Here is a 24322-nt window from a genome sequence, read left to right on the forward strand (position 1 = left end):
TTGACTAGTTCTGTAAATGAATGGCAATGTATCCGTTACCTAATGCACTGTAAAATTACAAAAACTAAAAAAAAAAATGGTCTAGGTTAACAGGTTAAGTGTGAAAGCTATAGTGCAGGAAACATGCAAGCATATCGGTGACCAGAGTAGTACCATCAGCAGAGAGAGAGAGAGAGAGAGAGAGAGAGAAAGAGCGAGAGAGAGAGAGAGAGAGAGAGAGAGAGAGAGAGAGAGAGAGAGAGAGAGAGAGAATGCATGTATGCAATAAAAAAAAAAAAAAAAGAGGCCAATAGAAGTAATCGAGACGAATGGAGCTTACGAGATGAATAGCCTTTGTTTTCACTCATTTAAAGAGTGCTACAAGGGTTAACCCCAGCTACTTCCCCCGACACATACACACACACACACATATATATATATATATATATATATATATATATACAGTAGAGAGAGAGAGAGAGAGAGAGAGTTCTATGACTTCATGTACTAAATTCAGCAGGTGATTCCCTGAGTCATTCTCACATAAATATTTTCTGAACGTATGTCGAATTCGGAATGGTTATGGAGTTGTTGCTGTGTTGAGTAACCCCAGTTCGTTAAGCCAAGCAGATCCATCAACTGTAAGTATGCACTCGTCACTGCAGGACCGTCCCATGCTGTGACCCGACATTCCCTTGTGGTTGCCACAGCGAGGTGTGGAGAAGAGTGTGGAAGTTTGGTTCCTGCATGCAACCTGTGGTTGTGTCTCCCCACCCAGTTAGTAGGGGAGCCATAGTAAGCTCCAAATCACCTCGTTATTTGAATAAGCCTATATGATTACCACCCAGCTTTGTAAATGGTTTCTTTCATTACAGGAAACCATTAGGTTTCACTCAGTGTAGAACCACCTGAAGTGGAGAGAACAGTAATAAAAAGTGGCAGGATGGATGGGAGAAATGGGAAGAAAGAAGGGTAGGCACACAAATGAATGACAGAGGTGATGGAAAAAGTAGGCTGCACTGCATCAAGTGACTAAATGATGGTCGCCACTGCCTGCCAGTGTGGATATGAAGTAAAGGGCATTTAAATTTGAAAGGCGGTAATGGGAAACATTATGTTTCTACCTCTAGTTACCATTGTCTGTTCTCATCACGGCAGTATTTTTACTAGGAGTATGCAAGCAATAATTTTACTACGCACTACACTATGAACAGTTAACCAAAGTGTAAAGCAATGAAGAATGCAGAGGATGGTAACGGGGTGGAAACAAATAATTTTGCCTATGGTGATTAACCTGAGGCATCCCGTTGACGTATGGGTATGTTGCAACATTTTACATTTGCTAGTCCCGTCAACGTACTGGTACGTCGCGCAATTGCAAGGTTCATAATTTGCACAAAATTTAATTTTCGCGCGTGATTTTCCGTATGTATACACGGGACACCTTCCTCTATTCCTCTACAAGATGCCAAGCAGGGACAATGCTTTACACCGCATAATCTCCCCCCCCCCCGCATGCCATTGTCTCAGCAATTCACTTCTTACCAGTGACCTGGCCAATAAAGACAATCAGGGCCAGAGTGATTCCCCAATCGATGACAATGTGGAGGACAAGGTTTACATAGCATCAGAGGAAGAAACAGTCAGAAATGATGATCAGGTAATGTGGCAAAAGAAGGTCAGGTATGGTGATGAGTTAATGAGTGTAACAATGCTTATAATGCCTTTATTACTGTTTGAAAACCAATATACTCTCATACTACATAATTATAAATTCATACCAAGTAAATAAATAAATACCGTTTATGAGTGGTGTGAAATAGTTACCCTCCCATAGAACTCGTTTTCTTTGGTGCCAGCCTGTTAGAAAACCCAGTCAGGTAAGGAGGTATTGCTACCTGGATCGAGTATTTTAAACCTCAGGTTAGCGATTTCTCTACGAAATTTTGATGTTTCTCACCAAAAGCGGAGGTTTTAGCGCCCAAAATTTTTTTTGAAAATACCTTGGGATTGGGGGGTGTCGGAGGTGCGAAATAGCTCGGGACGTGATGGGTTAAGAGTGAGCACTACGATGCTGCCGTCTTCATCCCGCCAATCTATCAGAGTTAGGTGTCCAGCAGTGTATCCATAGCGTCCACAATTCCTCAGGAAGTGACCTAATAAATTTAAACTGTCATCTGGTGGGCTCAAGTACTTGTCCAGACAATGAAGCTGGGAAAGAGGTGATCCAGATAGTCCGCAGTCTAGCCTGAAGTGTCATTCTGTGCGAGTGGAAGCGAGGGCAGAACAATAGTCTCATCTGTAGTCCAGCAGCAAGGGCAGTAGGGGACATGAAAGAGTTTTAAGTGATATATTTAAGAGTGTAGAGGTATATGTCTTAATATGTAGTCTAGTCAGGAGAATATCACTAGCTCTGTTCATTAATTGCATGATGTGCGGGCGTTTGGAACATGAAAGGCATTGGTGTCAATGTGTGGCTTCTATGGAAGGCCAAGACCATCAGTCTGCATGCCAAGGAGAGTATGGTGCCTTCAGAGGGAAACAACAACTGACCCTAGGCAAGCCACTGGGAAGATGGGGGTTTTCTTTAGTGAGGACATGACAGCACTCTTAACAGCTGCACACTGAATGGATTGATGGCCATGCTCCATGAAGTTGGCCCTGGCAATTACAGCTAAGTCATCTGCATAGATCAGTGTGTGACATTCCCGGTCAATGGGGAGCCCTGCTAAGGCGATATTAATCCTCTCAGAAAACCTGGCACCCCTACTCCCTCACCCAGTTTCAGCCGAGCCATATGTTTCCCCTTCAGTGAAAGTACGGTTTATACTTTTCGTTACAGAACGGTCCGTAATACATATACCAATTATTCTTTTGTTGCATTGGAAACCCAAAAGCTCTAGCTTTCTTTTGTTCTTGGGCTGTAAATATGTAGAATTACCGTATCATTTTATGTAGAAATAAGTCTGTGAATACTACATTACCTTCATTCATGAAGAAATTGGAACTTCTAGAGGAAGTACAATACCATTATATTAAACACAACCCTTCTTCTGATTGACACCTAAGAAATATAAAATATATTATGCGGTCTTCGAATACCTAAGTGCATAGAGCACATAAAAATTTGCTATATTACTATTTTCTGGTCCCAATCAAAACGAAATTTATTGTAATATTTTAGCTACATGTGTTTCGCTGCAACTTGGACCAGCGAGACTCATGTTTACAGTTAGGCACACCATTGCCAGACATACGAGCCTATAATGCGTATGGAAGCAGATCATATGCCTCTTCTTTGTTTTTGTTTTTTTTCATCCAACAGGTCTAAAGGCATATGAAAATTGTGAGTGGGAGGGGGTTAAGTAGATTATGGGCTACTCTTTAAACGCGTATGAAAACCGTGAGGGGGTTAAAGAAGCAAGGCTGAGCACTGCCTCCTGAGGAACTCCCTGCACAATGGTCTGGGGAAGGGAAGTGGTAGTGATTACCTGAAAGTGAAAAGTATGGTCAGTAAGGAAACTGGAAACCCAAGACAGAGAGTTCCCAACAATACTGCACAGTCTCAGCTGTTGGAGGTGCACTGATAGGAAACATCAAATGTCCCCTTGATTTCCAGAAAGAGGGTTGCCATCACTTGCATCATGCACTATGTGTCATGTATATGATGGCCAAGCTTCAATAGGAGGTCCATCTTACTCCGACTGGGTTGAAAGCCACACTTGCCAGGATGGAATTTCTCCTCTCTCTCCAATCGCTGTGAGAGTCTGGATGCCGTGAGCTTCTCCATGGGTTTACCTACATTAGAGACGAGTCTGATGGACCTGTACGAAGTGGGGTTGAATAGGTCCTATGTGGGTTTTGGGAAGAGCAGAATGATGGTAGTCTTTCGATAAGAGAGGCATTAACATTCATGGCAGTCCTTGTTGTAGACAGAGGGGTGTCATTCCAAGTGTGGACCGGGATGATGGCGAAGGAATCCGTTAACCCTAAATAGCATATTTTTTCTTTTTCAGTAGGAAAATTATTCAGGGAAATATATATTGAATATATGATGTAAATACCCATCATTTACTGCGTCATTAATTTTTTTCTTGTCTTTATAAAGTTACAGGTATGTCGCTTCAAGGCAACATTGCAAAACATATAAAAATAGGATGTTATTTTGTTATAAAAATACATCTTCCTTTTGAGGTAATCACTCATTTACCTAAAAATTATAGACTGGCACTTCTTTGTCACAAAGTTCCCTCATAACTCAGGAGTTTTCATCCTGAAGACAACAAACAGGCACTTCTCTATCACTAAATAGTTCCCTCAGAACTTAAAATTACAATAATTCTGACAATAGACAGACATATCTAGCATTGTAGAGTTTCTTCAGAACACAAAATTATACTCATTCAGAAAACAATAGACTAGCACTTCTTTGGCACTAATTACAGTACTTCACTTAGAATTCAATACTGTATACCTTCTGAAAGCAATGATGAGACTTTTTTGGCGTGCAGTAGGCTAATCATATATAATTTGTCTGTACAACCAACAGGGCAACTCTGGTTATCATTACAGTGAAGATTTTTTTATTTTCTTCAAATCTTTGAAGAGTCATAGCATATGCTATTTTGGGGAACCTCAGGTATGAACTCCAGTAATGTCTAGCTCTAGGAAGTTTTACAATGGTCATAATGTATAACATACCAATAAACTTTTCCAAGTCATTCATTGTCAAATCAAGTGGTTTGTTAGGGTTATTTTGAATTGCATATTGGTTAGACTCTTCAATAAGTATCTTTTTTATATTGCAGTCAACTAAGTCCTCATAATATTCTACAGAGCTTCTTACTCTACCAGCACCAGCATAAACTTGGCCCATACACACTTTCTCTAAAGATTCTGCGTTTTCTGACCTTTTAGTCTTCCATACAGTTCTTCTGCCTACTTTCTTTTCTCTAACAGAGGTGTTTGGGACATCTTCATCTTCACTTTCTTCACTATCAGTACTATCCTTGGAATTCAGGCCTTTCAAATCTTTTTCAGAATCATATTCATCATCTTCACTCTCCAAATTTTCACCTTCAGATTCATTCCTCTGGTATACATACTTCAGGTCGCATGCCATAGAAATTTGAAGTATTCATGGCCCTAAAAAGTTTCCACGAATATCCATTTGCACAATTAGCTTTCAAGACACATACGGTACCAAACGTGTTATTTTGCGAACTCAATAAATTATAGGACTAATATTTTACCACAGTTCATTTGCGCTATTGCTTCTAGAACATGCACTAATATTCATTATCCAATCACCTTCATGTAGTGGTCCAAGTGTATTATGTTGCCTCAAAGACACAAGCATACAGCAACCCAAGTGTATAATGTTGATTCAAAGACACAAGCATACATTGACACAAAGCATGGGCATTTAAATGCATATGGCGACCCAAGTGCATAATGTTGCTTTAAATATACAAGTATACATCGACCCAAAGTATGGCCAAGTGCATAATGTTTCAAAGACACTATTCTACATCGCAACAACACGTGACCATATTTTTTTTTTAATTTATAAATACAAACAACACCATACTCATACGTTATCCTTTTCTTATGCTGTCATTTCAGTATAAACTTGCCTGAGTATAATCATGTGCAAAAACTTTCAAGAAAATTTCCTACACCAAGTACATAATGTTGCTTCAAAAACACAAGTATATACATTGACCCAAAGCATGGGCATTATATGTCAGACTTGTCAAATACTTACCATATTGTAATCATACATAATCACTTCATACACTGTGACTTTTAGGAAAACCTACCTGTCCATACATCGTACTGAGAAGCCTGACTAGCCAAAGTGTACAGAAAAGTAGAGTGCAAATAGCACACATTCTCTCTTCAGTGGTTGGGCTCACACTGAACTCCAGCTGATGAGATGTACTGTATCATAGAAAACGGATCAACAAGGGAGGCCCATATCAAAGCTCAGACCGTTAACCTCAGGCAACACTGAGCTGCTGAGGATTTTTCGGATGGTTAACCTAAGGACACAGTATGCCATATAGGGTACACCAAATCAGGGCCAACAGCTATGCCTGGGGATATTTTGGAGATGGCACTCGACAACCCGTGAATAGTGAAAGAACAGCTGAGAGAGGTGGAGGAATGTGTTTCCACCCCCGAGCTGAATGCCATGGGCATGTCAGGGAGAGGAAGGGATAGGAAGGAAGAGCCCAATATGGAGTAGAAATGACAGGCTATGACATCTCCATAGTCCACACCTTCCAGAAGATCAAAGCCAACTCTGTGGAAGGAGTAGGAGAATGGGGAGGAACGTCCCTGCATACTTCAGATACACCATTTACAGGCCAAAGAAGAAGACAAGGTGAGACTAGATTACAGTAGAAGGCAGATCAGTCTAAATACTTAGCACTGTTGAAGACACTAGTGCAGGTGGCATCTAAGCAACGGTATTCTAGCTTCCGTTCATCTCATTCAAGAAGACCATGCTTAGCAATGGCCCCATACAGCCTTCTGGCATTCCACAATCCGCCATGGGATCCTAGATCTTAAACACGAGGAGGCTGATGTAAGATGGAAGGCCTCCCAGCCAGCCGCAAGCAGCCAACCGAGAGGTTCTCAGCTGCTTCTTATAAGCGGAGGGCTGAAAAGGAGAGTAGCAGAAGAGCCTCTTGAAAAGCCTTCCAGCCTTCAAAGCAGAGGTTCCACCAGGGGCAGCTAGGGACCAGACTGCAAGCATGTAGGAATGGAAAGGAGAGGGTGGCAGTCAGGAGATCACTGCCCATGTAAGGACCAGACAAATGTTGAGGTCCAGTGTAGATGACCAAACAGTGTGGGGGTTGACGCATGTGGGGAGGCCAGGAGGAGTGACTAGGCACAGGGATGCTGAGTGAAGGAGGGAAAGGAAGAGGCCAAAGCCTGTGTTGTTGAGGGAGTTAGAAGATGGCATTGAAATCTCCCATGACCAGAGCAATGGAAAGTCATTGAGAGAAATAGGCTAGTGCTGGAACTGGATATTGGAAATTGATAAGCAGGAATTTTAACAGAGAAGCACTGTGCACCACCCCTGGTGGAGGATGATCCTTACAGCAAGACTTTCTGAACCACCACCCCTGAAAGGCACCAAGGACAAAAGGGGAACACTGCACATCAACATGTACAATGCCAAGCCACTCCCCCATCTGTAGACTGAACAACAGGGAGATTCAACTGAAGATAAGGGAGAAGCCAGATCTTGCAGACACCTATGACATAGGGTTTAAGAGGGAGAAAGGTAGCTTTAAAGTCTTGGGTCTTGCAAGCAATGATGCATGCATTCCAAAGAGTGTCAATTAAGGCCAGGACACACTTGTCACTGACCATGTGATCATTATGAGGAAACGAGGTTCAGGAGTCTATCGAATGTTTGACTCGAATAATACTGCATCTCTAACCCAGTGCTTCGTTTCATCTCTTTGATCACATGTTTCGGACGAGTGTGGCCACACATTTAGATGGAGAGCATTGACAACGGTTCTGAACGCAAGTAATCTTTGAGCTGGGTCCATAACAGGGCAAAAACATCTGGGAGGGGGTGTCCTAAGAAACATATCTTTTGATCTTTCATCGAGAAAGGAAATGGATTTGATGTACTCGGCTCACTGGCCAGGTCGGAGGCAGGCAGAGAAGACTGGGAGAGTAGGAAAAGTCACATAGAATCCTGGTTGTGGAATTAGAGGCTGGATGGTCGTGTAAAGTAGTAGTCTGTTATATGGATGTCATGGAGGTCACTGTCCATAGAGGTCTGAGGATGAAATTGCTGCCGTATTTGAATGGATGCATCAGTCAAGTTAGAAGATGGGTGACTCAGGGCAGTCACCAGCAAAGCATTGGACTCTATAGCCTTGTCCAAGAGTTTGTCATCTGAGACAGTCTGGGATCATTTATGTGCAGGTGGTCTTGAGTGAGAGTGGAACAGAACATTACTGTTAAGTCAGAGGTTGGGTGGGTTGTAGCCACCACAATCCGTGTTTCATCTTTACTTCAGAGGAGTCAGTGACTACTTCCCTGAGGAGAGGGGTTCAGTTGTTTTGAGCTGTGTATGTCATTGACAAGGATGGTTGTTTGGAGGCTTGGGTGTTGCAGGGCCAGCAGATGAGTTAGTGGTAGTGGCCTGGAGGCTTTGTTGAGGTCAAGTAATTGAACATTGATATCCTGGTAAACAGACCATTCCTGGTTTGGTTGTGGATAATGTTCGCCCTCCTGTAGACAGGGAACAGTTTAGATAGCACTCTATGTCTGCCCCCACTCAGGTAGCAACTGGGAACATTGCTACATGTTCATCCATATGCAGAATGGAAAGGTTGATATCTGCTGCACATAGTGCATCTAACTTTATTGTGGCAGGTGATGCAACTGTGGCCAAAGAGGTGGCAATTGTGGCCTAATGAAACTTTCAATGCGAGTGGCCTAGTGAAGAAGACCCACATACTAAGGGATGGTTGTTTTCCGTTTTCATCTGGAATTCTAAGAGGGAGACGGTGGACATCCAGAACCTCAGCTTGGAGACCACCTAAAAGTCACACACATTCATGTATCACGATGGGACCAATCATGCCATAGGTAATTCCGGGCCTGGTCTAGTACTAGTCTAGCTTCAGGTCACTTTTCAGGTAGCAAGGTATGTCAGTAATTCCATGAGCAATATCATATCCTTGACCACACTGGCTAATATTTTTAGAAGTAGGGCTGAAAGACTGCCCAGCACCTGTATTTCATCTTCCCGGTTGTATTTTATGATGCTTCACTAGTTAATAGCTGTTGTGAAGGTCTTGGGGTTCGTGAAAATAGAGGCACCATCGATAAATAAGATGATTACATGTGAGCTAGTGAAGCACGCAAACGATGTTAATTCTCAGTGCCAGCCCAACCTGACTGGCACACTAAATAGAAGCTAATAACTTTACTCTTGTGTGAATGAGTTGAAATTCTTTCTGAATGTAATACATTCTTTTGATAAATTTTATTATCAACTAAAAACTCACCCATGAAGGCTTAGGAACCCTTTGGAATCTCGAGTTTTCCATGAGTGTGTTTGTCTCTAATCGATGAATGTCTCAGTTACGAAATCAAAGTAAAAAAGGTATTCCGTCATAACACTGTGTTTTTTGGCATCGACTTAAGCAATTAAATATCGGAGATCCCACCTATAATTTTACACTAATGTTTTGGCTGTTTTAATGGTGAAATCACCAAGGCAAAATATCCCATTTCTAGCTTTAATCATCTAATCAGTAACCAAGTCTTTATTGTTTTAGTTTTGTCAAAACGCGAGGTAGGCAGAGGAGATTGTAGAATTTGGCATTGCTCGTGTGATGAATGCTATGGCACCTTGCTTTACACCAGCACATGCATACCATCGGAACTTATGTTGCTCAGTCAAACCCTGAGTTATATTCATGCTTTCACTTTGACGTGTGTGTATAATTCACCGGGTCGGTCAGGATCACTTGATGGTCGTTTTCGTCAGCTTTTACCCTCCCGGAAGGGAGCTGAGAGCTCATATAGTCCGATCTAAGGGCAAGGCTGTGACCTTCACACACGCACACACCCGTCCCCTTGCTCAAGGGGGACAGTAACCACCCACTTCGTCAGTGAAACTTTTCGCAACCTGAGCGAGGCGCAAACTCCCGTCCACCAGTTGGCAAGCGAGAACGTTACCACTGCACCAGCGAGTGTGTGTGTGTGTGTGTGTGTGTGTGTGTGTGTGTGTGTGTGTGTGTGTGTGAATGTCATTCGTTCAAGTATATTTTTGGCAGTTCAGCTACCATCATGAAGAATTAATATATCAGGGGAAACAGCGATAAAATGTTACTTACGCGACACGCTCACACACAGTGCACTTTACTGGTATTTATAATCAGATGGTCTTCTTGGTCGCCAGCAGGGTGAGAGTAATTGTAATTGTAATTTAATTGAACTTTAATTAATTACAGAAATATAGTAATTGTAATTATAATTGTCATTGAAAATAAAATTGAAGTAATTGTAATTGTAATTAACTGATAAGTTAATTGTAATGATTGTAATTGTGAAAGAGGAGGAAAGTGGGACTGGTAAGGTAACCTTGTACCAAGCTGTCATATTGGGATTAAGATGCCTCTGGATTAACCCACCTAAGCCACGTTTTGACAGTTTACTGACTTTGTCCGTAACACCTGTTCTCTCATGGGACCTGACCCAGCTCCTTGTCCCCCTTCAATCGGAAATGCCGAGGCCCAGGATCTCGTGGTGGAAGAGAGGTATGGTCAAGAGCCCTTGCTCCTCCCTAATCCCTAGATTTTACCAGTCACTGATGCCAACGTCACCAGGGAACTCCTACTCAGGTTGCTTGGGAGAGGTTGGACTGAATAAAAAGGTGCAGAGAGAGAAGGCTTGACACACTCGTTCACGCTCTCTCCTAGACACACATTCCTCACGGCTCACATACACACTCTCTTCCCATCAGTGAACTATGTTAACAGAGACTGGGAACTGAAGTTTCGTGTCCTTGGTTGTGATAAATCAGAAGGCCGACACACAGCATTCAACACTGCATCTGCCTATGAGGAAACTGTCAATCGGTTCAGTATTCAAGGGATGGTAAAGAAAGTTGTAGCTGATAATGCATCATGATGGTGAATACATGACATTTCCCTGCCAAGTGTCTACTTAGAACAGGAAGAAGAGGGAGCTGGAAATTCATGTGACTCAGCATCATTGATGAGGATATTTACTTAGATGTTCTGACTCACCTTTCTCAAAGAACGGGATGTTTTGCACATACTCAGCAACTACGTGTGAGATATGGGTTTACTCATCCAAATGTAAAAAATTCAATACTCTCATCAGTGCTTCAGAAAATTGCATCTTTGATCAACTCAATGAGGAAATCAAAACAGTAGCTGCTCCGTACCTCCAATCTAAGGGGATTGTTCTCCAGACACAAAATGTGACAAGATAGAATTCACAGTTGAAAATGGTAAAATCTATACTCAAGAACCTTGTAGAGGTGAATTATGCAATTAATCTTCTGTCCTAGAGAGAGCAGAGGAGTAAGAAAATCATACCAGTGGAGAGTTCTGCTTTAAAGGAGCTTGTGATTGTCCTCGAACCTTTTCACGTGGGTTTAGAAGTTGTGAAGGGACAGAAGAAGGCGACCATAGCTGCCACTGAACCAGTGATTCAGGGACTCAAACACCCACTGGAGAATCTAATTCATAATACCAAATTACAATACTGAGAACAACTGGCTCAAGTGCTACTGGACTCTGTGAAGAAGAGATTGGATCCATACTTGGGAATGAGAGATGTTCAAGTGGCGGCTATTTTGGATCCTAGGTTCAAACTGGACTGGCTTTCATTACAACAGGAGAAGGACCAATGCTGGCATATGTCAAGGAAAGGCTTGAAGAATTGGAGGTGGTTCACGTGGAGTCAACAATGGATAAAAAGTGTGACAAGAATGCTCTAGCAGAAGGATTACCGGAATCAGAAAGACCCAGACTGTTCTCTTTTATACCAAAATGTTCGTCAAAGGTCCAAAATCAACGGGGATCAGGGGGAAGCACAGTGTGAGTCTTTTGTTGGTGCAATATGTAGAGGAAGGAACTCTGTCATTTTCCAGTGATCCAATGCTCTACTGGCAAGAAGTGTCACAAGCTTTGCATCCACTGAAGAACCTTGCATGAGAGGTAATTGGGTGTACTGCTACATCTGCTCCATCAGAGCGAGTTTTCTGCACTGCCGGAAATTATTTCACTGCGAAAAGATCTCGACTTGGTGTCACTTCTTTCCCTTCAGTGATATTAATTAAATGCAATAGTGAATTGCTTGAAAAACTACAAATATGAAATCTTGATTTTTTTTTTTCAAATTAGTTTTGTGCCACTGTAAATAAAGGACAACCTTACAATGCCAAATTTGTTTCTTTCATAACCATAACGATTTTTTTTTCCAAATTCGAGAATTTGTAATCATTATTGTAATAATAATTGATTTTGTTCTGCAGTAATTATAATAGTAATGTAATTGTTATTCCCAAATGTATTTGTAATTATCATTTTAAAACAAAGAAAGTAGTTGTACCTCTAATTATAATTAAATTTTTGAAGTGTAATAGAGGAACTGTTTTAGAGTGGATTTGTTTGTCAGCCGGCTCGATGTCGGTAAAGTCTGAACAGCTATCTGCCAGTTTTCTCTAATGACCCAGGTTGGGCAATAGTTGGGGACACAGGTCCACAGCCTTAGTTTCCCCACCAGAGTCAACACTATTTCGTTCCAGTTTATTTTTCGTTATTCAGCTACAGTCATGAAGAAATAATAAATCAGAGGGAATAGTAGTAACATGGAGCTCGTTCGCTCGTCACGCTCTAAAAAACGAAATTTACTGATGTATATAACCAGATGGTCCTTTCGATCGCTAGGCAGAAGAGCAGTCCCAGCGTGGAGTTGCTGGTCTGCCGGGTCGATGTCGGTAGAGTCTGAATCGTTATCTGGCAATATTCTTTAATAACCCAGGTTGGGAAGCAGTTGGGACATGGGTCCGCATCCTAAGCTTCCCCACCAAAGTCAACACACATCACTCACACACACACAGAGCTAGAAAACACTAGTAGCAAGAACCGGGAACGAGAAACGTGCGCACACAACTGGTCCTCTGCCATGATTTGAAATAGATACTTTAGCTCCTTTCCTTCATTCATATTTATATATCCTCTACTCCTTAATCGTTACGACTCCCCTTTATATCCATAGACTATTTCTGTCTTAGATCGACATAAGTCATTACCTCCTAAAGAGTCCCCAGGGGGAGGAGGACCATCAATGCCCCCACCTTCCGCCCCTCTCCCGGTGATGACTCGACCTTCCTGGAACCACTGTCTGACTCTCTTCTTCTTCATTTCTGCGACATTCGCGGCTTTTCCTCTAATTTTCGCTCTGTTGAGCACCACCTCTCCTTCTCTAAACCTCACCTTCTTTATGTAACTGAGACCCAGCTGTCTGAGGCAACTGACAGCAGACCCTTTTCTGTTTCCTCCTACTTTCTCTTTACTCATTTCAAAGCCAAAGGTGGCTGTTGTATATATGTATGCAACGACTTATCTTGTTCTCGCGTTCCTGAACTCGATTCTTCTGAATTCTCTACGCTCTGGCTTCGGCTTTTGTGTCATTCTCTGACTAAATATATCTGCGCTGTTTACTTATCTCCTAATTCTACTGACTAACAATAATTCTTTGACTATCTTACTTCTACGATGGAACACATTCTATCTATTTCTCCTTTCTCTCAAATCTCCATTCTAGATTTCAATATTCACCACCACTTTTGGCTCTCCTCTCCTTTCACTGATCCACCTGGTGAACAAGCCTACATCTTTTCTATCCTTAATGACCTAGAGCAGCCTGTACAGCACCCTACCGTATCCCTGACCGCCTTGGAGAGAGCTCCAACATACTAGACCTCTTCCTTACAACTAATATATATATATATATATATATATATATATATATATATATATATATATATATATATATATATATATATATATATATATGCACTCGTGTGTGTGTGTGTGTGTGTGTGTAAAGCTTTTACACACTGGAGGAAAATGTCTGTTATTGACTTTGGTTGTAGAAAGCACCATATTTTTTTTCTTTTGCATAGCCACTGGGGGGAAAATATAAATAAATGAACTTCCATACACCAGATTATAGGTGTCCTTCATTCATTAATGCTCTGTAAGAGTTGAATTTCAGCTGCTGTTGGATGAATTTTCGGAGAAAATAATCTGGGGAAGCGAATTCCAAAGAGAAACAGCTCGGGTAATAAATGAATCTTGATAGGCTGAAGAGCTACAATAAGGAAGTGTGATAGTGTAGCCATGGGCGCTACCAAATGCCCGTGTAGCACGGGGGAAGATGTGGAGAGGTACTACAATGGATGCTACTTCGTCTGAGCATCTGCCAAAAAAATATCTGTAAAATAATGTGAAGAAGGCAACATTCCGTCTTAACTGCAGGGTTGGTAGTTCATTTGTAATTGTATGGTTATTGATTATTACTGTACTTTTGTTCGAAGTTTTGTCGAGTTGTTTTAACTCAAGCTGTCCACATCTACTCCACATGGGTGAGCAATATTCGAGCCGAGACCACACAAGATTCTTGTATATTATAGTAGCTGCTCGTCAGTGGAGAAGTTATAGATTCTCTAAAGGAATCCGGGTTTCTTTGAGGCGGTTTTCACACGATATCTAACGTGAGAGGTCCAACTGAGGATACTTTTTAGTGAGACACCAAGAATTCAATACTTTTAGATATTTAGTATTGGCTGCATCGAAGGTAATGTAGGAATCAACATCTATCTGTTAGTAACTTGGATATATTTGGTTTTCCAGTCATTAAGTAAGATTGTTTTTCTGTCCATAGTCTTTGATCTTAGATAAGTTTTTTATATGTGGAGAGCCCTGCTGAGTTAGAGATATCAGACTTTGCGACTGGGTGAGTAAGTGTAAAAGGAAAGGTGAAACATTGAGATATCTGCATATAAGTGAATAGGATTACTGGTGACCGACAAGACATCATTACTATCAATATGGAACAGGGTTGGGGTCATGACTGATCACGCAGCACAGAGTGGAGATTCGAATATACATCATCTATTTTTCCTTTTACCTTTCTGTTGCTGAGATATGAGATCAGTGGGACAACAGATGATACACTGTATCAAGGGAGTTTGGATAGCAGGGAACAGTGCCACATGTTGACAAAAAGCTTTAGACATACAGTATCAAAGGCTGCTGCATGGGTTTCCCCATGTGTATCAGTTGACCGATGGATTATATGAGTAATGAGATTGAATATATCAACAATGTACCTTTTATGACGAAAGCCATACCGTTTGTCATTAATTAAGTGGTCGGGTTCAAGATGTTTAATAATGTGCATTTCAATAACAGTCTCAAATATTTTATTTTAACGAGAGAAGATGTGGTAGCTATGGGTCTAGACTCAGAGGGATCAGAGGAACTTCTGTTCTTTGAAACTGGGTGGATGTTGGCTTCCTTGCAAGAAGTGAGGAACGAAAAGCGTACGTATGCATAGTCTGAATAATTAAGCTAGAGCACGAGAAAGTTTTTGGGAGCACTTTCCCCAAAGTGCTGGAGGAATTCCAGCTCTGTTGTCTTTTTAAAACTGTCTAAGATAGGTTTTCCTGACCTAGTCTTCATCTCTGTTAGAGGAATTTCGAGAGAGTCATGTTCTAATAATACAGAAATACTGTGACAGACTTTTTTGGCAAATATACTAACAAGAATGTTAGATTATCCACGGGAGTCATTTGCAGTGCTTGCGTCTGAAGATTTTAGTGCGGAAATGGGTGATGATTTAAAGTTATTATTGAAAGAAATGAGAGCTGACCAGAATTTTCTGTTCACACTAGGGTATTTTAATAGTTTTAATTGTCTGCGTGCTTTGTTGCGACGAAATTTTGATTAGGAGAGATTTATTAGTGTTTTTGCATGGTTCCTAGCAATATTAAAGGGATCGAGGGATTCGGCTGATTTTTCCTTAAGTATGAGCTATATTCAGTCGAACCATTTTGAGGTGTCCGATGTTTTAATAACTTGTTGACAGGGTATGAACAACTCCTTACCAACTTGAATTTAGTCATTATTATAGGACAGGGTAGAACTGACGTCATTGGACAAGGAAGAATGCCCTGGAACGTCAGCTAGATAATTTCTAAATCCATCCCAGTCTGGCCTATCAGAATGCCATCTGCTCACCCTGACTTGTTTATAATGAGGAGATGTGGGGCAACTTGTGAATGAGGCTTTGATAAGATTGTGGTCGGAGGATCCAAATGGTGGCAGTACTTCTATCCTGTATTGATCTGAGTCATTTGTCAGGAATATGTGCAAGAGACAGGCATTAAGGCCAGGGTATTTGGTATTATGGTTGCTTTAGACCAGCATCATCAGTCCTGGCTGGTTGCAAGAACCATTCTACACTATGGACGTTAAAATCATCCAACACAGTTATATCAGTAGTAATAGAGGAGGATAAGGTTGGTCACCTGTGTGAATATGGGTTCAGATACACAGGGTTCATGTGAGCCATTGAGGGAGCGATAATCTATACAGATTTATTTGGGTATGTTAAGGTAATTTAGTTTGTACAAAGAGTAATGAAAATTAGTTGAAGTGAGGTTCATGGCAGTGCCAATTACATACGGCAGTAATAACTACCACTCTTGTTACGAAAGCTAGTGAGAGGGTAACCAGGAATACTGAATAGGGTTAAGTCAATATTGTGAGATTCAGGTTTCTGTGAGCCATAGGTCTAGAGGGGATGTGGATTCAAAGAAGAAGTGAACATAATATCAGTTGGCAAGCAGAGTGAGAGAAGAGTTCTGGACAAATGTGGAAGTGTGCATGGAAAAGTTTGGAAGGAATGAGAGAGTGTTTTTGATCGGTGATTTGAATGATAAAGTAGAGAATGTGAAGGTGGATGGAATAGTTGGTGAGTGGGGTGTGCCTGCTGAGATAGATGAGAATGGGAGTGCGTTAGTGGACATTTGTGCTGGAAGGGGGTTGGTGATGGCCAATACCCTCTTCAGGCATAAAATGATCCACAGGTATACATGGTGAGTGATGAGAAGGGTGGGTGGTGAACTGAATGAAAGGAAGGCAATGATTGATTATGTGTGTGTGGATGAAAGGATGCGAAGATGTGTAATGGATGCAAGAGCTTATAGAGGTTGGGGGAGTGGACTTTCTGACCACTACTTGGTGGTGGCCAGAATCAAGATCCAAATAAGATGGAATAATAGAAGAAGGGAAGGACGGGAGGAAGGAGTATTTGCAAGGAAAGTGGAAAGGTTACAAGAGGATGAGAAAAAGGCAGAATATAAGAGAGAAGTGGAGGAACGATTGGGCAAATATAACTTGGAGCTGATGGGGGACGTGGAAGGTGTGTGCAGGATATTCACAGAAGAAATATGTGCAGCATGTGATGTGGTGTGTAGGATGAAGAGAAGACAGAGGGGGGTGCAAGGAACAGCGTGGTGGAATGAAGAGGTAAGACAGGCTGTGGCACCAAAGAAGAAAGCATACAATGAATGGATGAGAAATAGGGGCGTGGAAGAAGCTGAGAGGCGGAAGAGAGAGTTATATGTAGAAAGAGAGGTATAAAGATTAGTAAGAGAGAGTAAGAAGAGAGTGGATGAGGAATTTGGAAAGAATTTGAGTGTAAAGTGGAGGAACTGTAAGAAAATGTTCTGGAAAGAGGTGAAGAGAGTAAGACAGGGTGGAAGTGAAGTTAGCAGGGGAGTGAAAGATAAAAATGGTAGATTACTAGTGGAGAAGGGAGAAAAAGTGAGAAGATGGAGAGAACACTTTAAGGAATTGTTGAACATAGAGGATGGAAGTGATGCAAGTATAAGTGGCTGGGGAATGGCTGGGAGAAGGAGGGAGGTGAGAAGACAGGAAGAAATCAGTAGGATAGAAGGTGTGGAAGCAATGAAGAAAGTTAAATTGGGGAAAGCCCTAGGAATTGATGAAGTGTGTGGTGAAATGTTGAAGCATGGGGGAGAGATAGTAGTAGAATGGATGTGGAAGATGTTCAGATTGGCTTGGGAGGAAGGTAGAGTTCCGGAGGATTGGAAGTCAGGTATAATTATTCCCTTTTTTCAAAGGAAAAGGGGGAAAAAGAAGTGTGTGGTAATCATAGGGGCATTTGTCTTCTTAGTATAATAGGAAAAGTGTATGGTAGGATATTTATTGACAGAGTTAGGGAAATAACAGAGGAATTCGTTGAAGAAGAACAGGGAGGCTTTAGGAAGGGAAGAGGTTGTGTAGATCAGATATTCATTCTCAGATCTTTAGTGGAAAAGTTTCTAGAGAAGGGAAAGAAGTTGTATGCGGCTTTCATGGATTTCAAGAAAGCATATGACAGGATGGATAGACAAGGATTGTGGAAAGTATTAAGAATATATGGAGTAGATGGGAAGTTGTTGAATGCTGTGAAGAGTATTTATGATGGTGCTAAGGCTGCAGTGCGTGTGGATGGTGAACTGAGTGAACTTTTCTCTCTCAAGGTTGGGTTGAAACAGGGATGTGTCATGTCTCCATTGTTGTTCAATCTGTACATGGATGGGATAATAAAAGAGGTACAATGTAGGGTAGTTGATGTTGGAGTGGCCCTGGTGAGAGAGAGTAGTGTTTGGAAACTCCCTGTACTGTTGATTGCAGATGATACTGTGTTGTTGAGTGAAGACGAAGGGGAGCTGCAAGGCTTCGTGGATGAGTTTGGGAGAGTGTGTAAGAAACGGAATCTAAAGGTGAATGTAGGGAAGAGTGAAGTGATGGTCTTTGAGAGAGGTGAAGTCAGTGAATGGACAGCGAGGTTGGATGGTGAGGAATTGGAAAATGTGAGTACATTTATGTACTTGGGTAGTGTGATGAGTAAGGATGGAGGTTTGGAGGGTGAAGTGCTTGAGAGGGTACAGCAGGGAAGAAAGGTTGCTGGTTCCTTGAAAGCAATGATAAGAAACAGGGAAGTGAGCATGGAAGTGAAAAAGTTACTCTATGACAGTATTGTGATACCAACTCTAACGTATGGAAGTGAAGCTTGGACGTTGTTGGAAGGGCACAAGTCAAGAGTGAGAGCAGTGGAAATGAGTTATTTAAGAGGAACCTGTGGAGTCACATGGAGAGACAGCTGACAAATGAGGGTATAAAGGAGCGTTGTGGTGTGGATGTGGATGTGATAGGAAGCGTTAGGAGGAATGCACTGAGGTGGTTTGCCATTTGGAGAGGATGGAGGGTGAGAGACTGACGAAGAGATTGTATGTGAGTGAGGTGGAGGGGGGAGAGGGGGGGGGAGGCCGAGGATGAGATGGAGGGATGGGGTGGAGAGGTATATGAGAGTGGGGGATGTGAGTTCGGAGCAGGGCAGTGAAATGGCGGGGGACAGGGCGACGTGAAGACGAGTTGTTTGTGGCCACCCCGAACAGGATTGAGGCGTCTAGCAATAGATAGATAGATAGATTAGAACCAGAAAGATTCTTGGGGTAAAGTGGCAAGACAGAGTTACAAATGAAAGATTAAGGGATATTACGAGAGTGGAACCAGTTGGTGAATACGTGAGACTGTCTCGCTGGAAATGGCCAGGATACATATATAGAAAAGAAGGCAGTTTAATACAGTATGTGCCAGAGTGGACTACAGAAGAAGAGGCAGAGGTAGGCCGAGGGAAACCTGGTTGAGGATAATGAAAAAGGAAGCAGGAGAGGAATGTTGACGGGATCTGAAGGAGATGGCAAGTTACAAATACTGGCGGAGAGAGTTCATTGAGGCCCTATGAATCCCGTGGGGTGCCACAGGACTTGACTGATTGATTGACTGATGGTGGTGAATATAAGGCCCAACCTGCACTTCTCCGCTGATGAGCATATGTAGTTGATATGTGGTAGCAATAACTATTGCTGGCTCATATGAACTCTGCGGCACATATCTCATGGCACAGATAGGTTTTGAATAATAAAAAAAAAGGGGGGGACCAAAAGTTTTGATACATGTTGAAGAAATGAGCTGTCATATTGAAATTAAGAGAATGGCCTTATGGAGCAGTGTGTTTAACTGAAATATGAACTGACTGCGTATTAGAAGTACCGTATTAAAAACGCCCAGTTGTTTTTTTCTTCCAGAAAGACAATATGGAAAGATCCGATATCCGTTATATCCTCTTCTTGTCAATGCATGTTGACTTTTTTTGATGTACGCTGTTGAGAGGGATGAGTAACTGAAAAGAGGAATCAGTAACATAAAGAGTTAACGGGACTAGAAATGGAGCTCAGAAAGTCACCAGTGAAGAGAAGCACGAGAGTTCATGAAGAACAGCATTTGATAGAAATTCAATTAATAACAGCTAACGATAAATTTGACCACATACATCAGCACCTGAGAGGAAACGTAAACGAAAGTGCCACAGACGTCACAGGATGGTAGTCGGGAATTTAAAATCATAGATCTGAGGCCTTTGAGAAGTGTATCACAGTAAAACAGTGGGTTTTCTCCTAAGTGTCCATCAGATTTTGACCAGGAATTTAACAGAAATAATATATTGCTAATGGAGCTTCCTTGGCAGAAACCATGTTGGCAGTCAGGAAGAAGTTTATGAGATGTAATAATCATACCTTAGAAGATAGATCTTTTAAAATCAGTCTATCTATTAATTACCTGATGCCTAAATGCCGTAAGGGGTGGCCAGAAACAAATCGCCTCCATGACACCCGGTTCCCCGCCATTTCACTGCCCTACTCCCAGCTCACACACCTTTCTTTCATATACTACTCCATTCTACCTCTCCATTGCATCCCTGGCCTCCCTCCCTCTCCCTCCCTCCACTTCTTTCACATACAGTCTCCTCGGTAGTCTCTCGCTCTCCATCATCTCCACATGGCCAAACCACCTCAGTCTATTTCTCCTAAGGCTTACTGTCTCATCCACATCCATCCCATAACGCTGCTTCCCTTCATCCTTTGTTAGTCTGTCTCTCCATGTAACTCCACATGCTCCTCTCATGTAACTCATTTCCAATGCTCTCACTCTTCACTTGTGTCCTTCCAACAAGGTCCAAGCATAACTTCCATACGTTAGGGGTGGTATCACAATACTGTTGTGCAGCGACTTTTTTACTTCCATGCTCACTTCCCTGTTTCTTATCACTGCTTTCAAAGAACCAGCAACCTTTCTTCTTTGTTGTACCCCTTCAAGCACTTCACTCCTCAAATTTCCATCCTTACTAATCACACTACCCAAGTACTCAGATGCACTCACATTTTCCATTTCCTTATCATCCAACCTCATTTCACATTCAGTGACTTCATTTCTTTCGAAGATCATAACTGTATTCACCTTTAGATTCCGTGTCTTACACACTCTTCCAAACTCATGCACCAGGCCTTGCAGTTCCCCTCGTCTTCTCTTAACAATACAGTATCATCTGCAAACAACAGTACAGGGAGTTTTCAAACACTGCCCTTACTCATTAGCGATGCTCCATCATCCACCACCCTACCCTGTATCTATTTTATAACCCCATCCATATACAGACTGAACAACAATGGAGACATGACACATCCCTGTTTCAGTTCAACATTCAGATAGAAAAACTCATTCATTTCACTATCCACACACACTGCAGCCTTTAGCCCCATCATACATACTCCTCACGGCATTCAGCAACTTCCCCTTTACTCCATATATTCTTAATATTTTCCACATTCCTTGTCTATCTTGCAGTTTTTAAAATGCAAGACATGCGAGAAATTGTATGATCGACAGACAGTAGTCATGATCGACAGACGGTAGTGTGTGTGTGTGTGTGTGTGTGTGTGTGTGTGTGTGTGTGTGTGTGTGTGTGTGTGTGTTAAAATAACTCACTTTTCACTTGGCTTTAACCAAGCTTGGTTGAAAGATTAAGGAATGGTTCATGAGGAAACCTGCTGTTTTTCAGAACAGTAAGTCAGTGGTTAAGATGACGAGGTTAGGTCGAGTACTCATCTAGAATAATCAGCTTTTAAATTTTTGCCAAATTCAACCAAATGTTGGGAAATTATTTATGGTAAAATACGTTTGGAAAGTGTCTTTTTTTTTTTTTTTTTTTTTTTTTTTTTTTACAACAACAACAACCAGCCAAATGGCAAGATCACAGTGGAGGTCAAAGTTCGACCTATCTGAGTGTTCATCATCAAAATCATTCAAATAGTTTTCATCCGATTTTAACCAAACTTGGTGTAAGAATTGAGCATCCCCTAAGAAGCATTTTTTTTTTTTTTTAATAGGTCAAAGGTGAAGGTAAACTTAGAGGTTTAAACCAATTTTTCACCGAACTTTGGAATATGATTCATGGTACAATAAGAAACAAGTGATTCATGTTATAAATCAATCATCAAAGGTGAAGCTTTCAGGTCAAGAGTAAAGTTCAAGCTGCGTGAGCAGTGACAAAGTAACTCGAAGGGTTTCGCCCAGCTTTAGCAAAACTTGATGGAAATGTTGAGGGTTAGCCAAGGAGCAGAACTACTGTGTTTTAGAGTATCTGGTCAGCAGTCATGGTCAGAGGTCAAGGTCAGGTCAAACACGAAAATTTGGGAAATATAATTGAGAACTACATGAAGAATGCATGATTGAAACTTAGGCGAAAACATCAAAGGTCAAGGTCTAGAGCAATACATTAAAATCAATAAATTCATACTGCACAAATGCTGCAATATAGAGACACAGGATGAAGACCATAATGTTGTTATAGCAAGCTCTTTCTTATCTTACAAAAGTCTTAATATATGACGTTAACCATCTTCTAAGGGACAAGTTCAATATGTCAAGGCCAAAACTGGCATTGGCTGACCTGGAATTTTGAAGAAACCTTGAAGAAGGTAACTGTACTTTTGGTGTCGTTTTTTTCTTAAGTATTGAAGCTTTTTGAACTTTGAAACCGAGTATGTGATGAAACATATAGTGAAACAGAACCAGAATCAACGAGAGAGTAATTAGAGACACAAAATGTTTTAATTAATCATACAAGAAAATAGTTACAAAACGATATGAGTGGGAACGGAGAGGGCAAATGTGTAAAGTTATTGGAGAAGTCTTTGTAAAGTGTCACGAATAAAATGTTAGTATTGGAATATTCACTGGACTTAAAGAGAATGAAGTGATTTTTGGCAAAAGGAAAATCTGATTTACCGATTCCAAATAAAAGCATAAACTGCACATGATCGAAGGGTAAATTTCTGTACTGAATCAAAGCAACCCCAACGCTGTAGACAGTATAAGAATTCGTGGGTATCCTGAGGCTATAAGGACAAACTGAAGAAATTCTTACTGAGGTGATATTCAGATTATTACCTACTTCATCAGTTACTGAAACAAACTGAAGAAATAAGTGAAGTGACAGGTTAAAAAAAATGCGTCAGGCATGCCTGAACTATCTCCAACACGGTCAAGGATATGGATAAGGCGCCATTTCATCTACTCTTTGATACCCTCTGTTGAGATGTGTCTTTCAGAAAGCTTTTCTGGTAGCCTGCGGTGTGTTTTCAGCAACTGTGCATAATTTTTCAAGCTACATTCGTTTCCTTATTAACGGATGCAAGTATGTATGCTTCACTGGTGACCATGCATGGATTGACGGAATCATTCTCTAGAGCAGTGGTCAATGGTGAATACTTTCCGCCTAAGAAGTCCCTAAAACATACACCGAGGGCCGAAAGAAGGTGTTTCACTTTTAGTTCCCATGCACAGAGGCATCCAGTCCTCCCTCGTGTCTACTTTAATTTACTTGATTTTTTTTTTTTTTTTGGGGGGGGGATGTGATTTACTTGTGAAAGGATTAAAAAAAATAATGTATGTTAGGTATTTCTGTGAAAGAACTTTCTTAGTGAATGAGATTTTATTCACCCAAATCTGCGTTGCAACACACATGTCCCAGCTTTTGATAGTCATGCTGTAACAACAAAGGTGTTAAGAACAGGAAAGCTGTTCATCAGATGTATCACTGGACATACAACAGAGATATAAGTGGTAGTCAACACAAAAATTTTAATTAGAGACTTTTGAGGGAGTACATATAAAATGAACGTTTTTGCATTGGCGTGAAATAGTTCAACAACTTTTTAAAATGAATGGTGTACAGTAAGAAAATATCACAAATATAATTAATCAGAAATTGGCAGGATTACCTGCCGCAAACGAGAGAATAACTTAATTTTCAAAAAGAAAATAAGTAGGTATAAAATAGGGACTGCTCCTCAAATGATAGGACATCAATTAGTTGAGTTTCCTTTGGCAAAAAAGTGTGCTTAAAACTCATACTGAAATTGTAACAGTAATCTCTGTAATTACACACACACACACACACACACACACACACACAAGGCACCGAGGGGCAGATGCACGTCACCATCACTCCATACAAGCTGGCCAGTCCTGGCCAGTGGCCATACTCCTAAATCAGTATCTTTATATGACTGGCTCTGGACCAGAGTTAGACTAAATGGTTGTTCTAATATAAAAGTAGAAGTTTTAAGTAAGACCATTGTTCAAATAGCAAAGAAAAACAAAGTAGCGCAGGAATGCGCAAAATCAGCTGCTCAGTTGTTTTGTCTGCGATACTGCGCAAGCAGATGTAAGTAGAATCTGTGCTCGGTTAGTACCACATGATGGCCACCTACTTTAGTAAAGAAACAAATTCGGAAAAGAAAAGGGATAAAGGTAGAAAGCTGGATGATGATTTCCTA

The 24322-nt window shown here is 41.2% G+C and overlaps 1 protein-coding gene across 1 annotated transcript in view; it reads left to right on the forward strand.

Annotated features, from left to right (window-relative positions):
• LOC145415404 (UDP-glucosyltransferase 2-like) overlaps window positions 1-24322 on the forward strand; it is a 149061-nt gene that overhangs the window by 48533 nt on the left and 76206 nt on the right. The window lies entirely within an intron of this gene.

Source organism: Coenobita brevimanus, chromosome 102, assembly GCF_032717465.1.
Source record: "Coenobita brevimanus isolate Jiangsu-jjx chromosome 102, ASM3271746v2, whole genome shotgun sequence".
Taxonomy (NCBI): domain Eukaryota; kingdom Metazoa; phylum Arthropoda; class Malacostraca; order Decapoda; family Coenobitidae; genus Coenobita; species Coenobita brevimanus.